A 4503-nucleotide genomic window follows, 5' to 3' on the forward strand; every position below is an offset into this window, starting at 1 on the left:
TACGACTTTGGTAAAGGAATTTTATTATCTTTAGAAGTGTTATGATAGAGTCTTTCGGGTCACTCATGTATCATATATTTGGGGTCAGAACATGTCACCTGCAATTAGGGCTAATTTGAATTCTTCCTTTCCAATTTGTATCTCTTTTATATAATTCTCCTGCCTTATTACTTGGGCTAGGCTTCTAATACTACCTTGAAGAACAGTGATGAGAGTGAGCACCCCTGTCTTGTTCCTGATCTTAAAGGGAACTCCTTGAGTCTTTCTCCATTAAGTATGATTCTGTCTTTAGGTGCTTTAAATATGGCCTTTATTCTGTCGAGATATATCCCTCTATGCCTAGTATTTTGATCATTGAAGTGTTCTTCTCTACATCAATTGAAATGATCATATGATTCTTGTGTTTAAGATTGTTTATGTGGTGTATTCTGTTAATTGATTTCATATGTTGGACCATCCCTGCCTCCCTGGGATGAAGCCTGCTTGATTGAGATGGATGATACTTTACATGTGTTGTTGAATTCTGTTTGTGAAGACTTTGTTCAGGATTTTTGCATCCCAGTTCATAAAGGATATAGATCTATGGTTTTCTTATTGTATCTCTGTCTGGTTTGGGTGTTAGGGTGGTACTATCTTCATAGAAGGAGCTGGGGAGTATTCCATGTTCTCTGAAACAGCTTGAGAAAAAAAGATTTCAGTGCTTCAATGAAGGTTTGATAGAATTCACTTGAGAATCCATCAAGTCCTGGACTTTTTCTTTGGGGGAGGTTTTTGGTTACATTTTCCATATCAATAAATGTAGTAGGCTTGTTTAGGAGATTTGTCTGCACTGGATTTCATTTTGGAAGGTGGTATATATCTAGGAATCCATCCATTTCTTCTAGGGTATCCAATGTTGTGGAATAAAAGTTTTAGAAATATGTTCTGATGATTCCTTCAGTTTCATTACTGTCTGTTGTGACCACTTTCTTTTCATTTCTAATTTTGTCAATTTGAGACTTCTCTTTTTTCATTTGATCAAATTGGCTAGGAGTTTATCAATCTTGTTTATTGTTTCAAAGAACCAACTCTTAGTTTCATCAACTTTCTTAGTTGTCTTTTTAGTTTCCAATGCATTAATTTGAGCTCTGGTCTTAATTATTTCTTTCCATCTTAAATGCTTGGGTTTAAATTATTATTATTTTTCATCATATTTAGGTGGAAAGTTAGGTTATTCATTTGAATTCTCTCTGTCTGTTATGAAGATGTTTTGTATATGAATTTTCTACTTAGGACTGCCTTCATTTTGTCCCATAAGTTTTGGTATGTTATGTTTTGCTATCATTCAGTTCTATATATTTTACAGTTTCCTTTTTGATTTCTTCCACGACCCATTTATTGTTAGTGTTCAGTCTGCAAGAGCTGGTTTATTTTTTGCCGTTTCTCTTGTTGTTAATTTCTAGCTTTAATGCATTGTGTTCCAAAATGAATTTATGGAGGCATGCTTTATGCCATAATATATGATCCATTTTAGAGAAGGTTCTGTGGGCTTTTGAAATGGCCCAACATATGAAATTCAGTAGAATTAGAGTGGATGTGAGAATATTTTAATTTTTGAATTAGTTAAAAGATTGTTTACAGCATATTGAGAAGTATATTACATGCAAAAAATCTTCTGAAGTTCATGGGGGTATTCTACTTATTTATCTTCTACTAACAATTTCCTGTATTATATTTAGATTAAGTATGGTTTCACAAAAGATACTTCAAGCTATTATTTGTAAATCATGAGAAATAAGCTAAAAAAAACAAAAACATTCTTGTAATGGCATCTGCATTGGCTCCCTACAGTTCCCCCTTTTTTATTAACTTATGGTATAGCTCAGAAAAATAGCCACCTTCCCGATCAGGTCCGCACCTCATGATGTGTTGACCGATCAAGGGAAGAAGTTCAACCTCCCCTTCTTCAGTGCAATGGGACAGATCCCCTGAGAGTGCAAAGGCGGCAGTCAAGTGAAAGCTACCAGATCCCTGCCCATCCTCATGCAATGGGTACTCTGAGACCCTGAGGGTGCAAGGGCCAGGGGAGCTATATGCCTTTTAAAGCTGACAGCCAAATTTGGGGGGAGGAACCACTTTCCAAGGCAGCAAGCGCTTGAGAAATGACCACCTTGTCCCTCTTGGTTTGGGTTCGCAGGCGGCAAATCAACCAGAGGCAAAGTACTCATCCTCCCAGGCAGCACACTAGGAACATTCCCACTCCTACCCATTCCTTAAAATAAGAGAACACTCTTTAGATGGGAATTTAGGGCTGTCTGAGTCTCCAGGGCCACGGTAGTGGAGGAGGCCAAACTATTCAAAGTTTCAGCAGTCTGTACCGAAGTGGCTATGGCCACACCGGCTGCTGTGGCAGCAGCTGCTATTGCGGCCACAGCCGCTATCACCGCTGCCGTGATACCAAAATCTCTTTTTTTTTGTCTGAATAGCGATAGCGTGCTGGGGGCCTCTACAGGCACGGGGACCCACCGGGGCACCCTAAGGACTATAGCATTCTTGAATACCTTGGCATTCCAGCATTGAGACAAGTAACAGGAAGCATTGGTACAATTACTGAAAAAGAAGTTACTAAGAACGAACAGAAACAGTGGATGAACACACGCCGGCGCAGGGGCAAAGGAAGTATTCCTCCCACAGCCATGTCCAATGTCATTAACACCCTCTTCCACTTGATTCTCCGTATGGAGGGTCCCGGGCACATTATTGCAAGCTACAAGTCCTCCTTGTAACAGTACAAAGGGTGTAAAGTCTGTGCAGCTGCCATTTGTTCCACATAAAATCCACTTTGAAAATGGAGTTGTAAAGAAGCGAGGGAAGACCGCGTGGCAGAATGGACCACCGGCATAGGTTTGGGAAAGGTTGACAGAATACCCCAACGTGGCTCTCCTCTAATGGATTCCAGGCACAGGAGGAAGATTGTCCATAAGACCTTTATCATCTCCGCCCTGATGGACCTTACTGTCTTCTGGACCCTCCGGAGATCGCTTGACTGTCCTCACCAGCCAGGCTGGAACCCAATGAGGAGAATCCTGTTCCTGTGGAAAAACACAAACAGCTCCCCTGGATCTTATTACCAAGATCCGGTCCTTTTTATTTATTATCTAAGACATAGAAAGGGCAAGTTCGCTGCAAAATTAAAGACTGAAGTTGTAAAAGAATATTAGACACCAGACTAGCAGAGCAAACAGAAGCAGCAGTCTCTAGGCCAGCAACCGCATTAGCCACATATAAGGAATCCGTGAACAAGTTAAAAGAAATAGAGAATGTCTGAAAGGCCTCCAAAACAATTAGGCATTCAACAATTTGAGGGGAATCGGGTCTAAACATTCTTATTATAGGCTCCGAGCCCTGCTGTAATAATCCTGCGCAACAACGCAATGGAATAATCTGCACCTGGTCCAAAACCCTGACAGCCTGAACCAAATCCTTTAGTTGTTTATAGGGAACTGGTTCATGTCTCCTTTGTTGAGTTACTGGGTCCTCAAAAACGGGAATAGCGGAGGCCAGCCGCGACCAGGTTTTTGTTTTAATGAAGCGGTATGTGTCCCCAGGGGAGGTTTTAATGAAGCGGCATGTGTCTCCAGGGGAGTTATAGGGTGGGGGTGCAGAAGGCTCTATCGACTGTAAAAGACTACACCCTTGGCCTTTAGGCCCCTTTGTCTGCTCCCTTTTATAACAGGCGGTGGCCTCCTTTAGTCTTTCCTCTTCCCCTTGAAATAATTCTTCTTCTTCCTCCTCTGCAGAATCGGAGCTAGCCTCCTTATCTGTGTCAAGTACATTTGCATGTGTAAGCTCCTCAATGGGAGGATAGAGCCTGTCAAAGGCTCCTTTTTCCCCCTGGGGGGGGGGGCAATTATAGATTTCACCTGTTTCTCTGAGCTCATCTTTTAAACTTTTATCTTTGTTTAATCCCTTCTTTTTTATTTTTTTTCTTTTTCTAGGCCTAGTTTTTGACTCCCCATTTGAATCTGACTCAGAAAGGCTATCCTGATACCTTGCGAGAACTTCCCGTCCCCTTCTAATAAGTTCCATGTGGTTTTCTTTACTTAAGCAAGAGTGAATCAGCCGCCAAAACGGCAGTGTACCCTTACCAATTCTGTCCTCTGAGTTGCCCATGTTGCGCTCACAGCAAACGACAAGGACAATAAACCACACAGGAATGAAAATAACAAGGACCAGGTAGGGATCTAAGTAAAAAAACATTATGACTGGGGATGACTTACCGACGTCTTCCTCTCCGACGTCTTCCTCTCCGTGTGTCAAGTTCTGGATCCTCTTCGGCCCCTCACCCGGTGACCACAAAACACCTGGCGTCCCAGGATTTCGGCACCACTTTGGGGCGAGCCCCTGTCCTGCAGGGAAAGAACGACCACCAGACGAAGATCCTTCTCGATCACACTTTATTGGAGAGCCTCTTGGTTAACAGGAAAGTTGATGGCGAGGGGCGAGGGGCGCAGGAGTGTAGCT

The sequence above is a fragment of the Jaculus jaculus genome, chromosome 10 (assembly GCF_020740685.1).
Source record: "Jaculus jaculus isolate mJacJac1 chromosome 10, mJacJac1.mat.Y.cur, whole genome shotgun sequence".
Classification (NCBI taxonomy): domain Eukaryota; kingdom Metazoa; phylum Chordata; class Mammalia; order Rodentia; family Dipodidae; genus Jaculus; species Jaculus jaculus.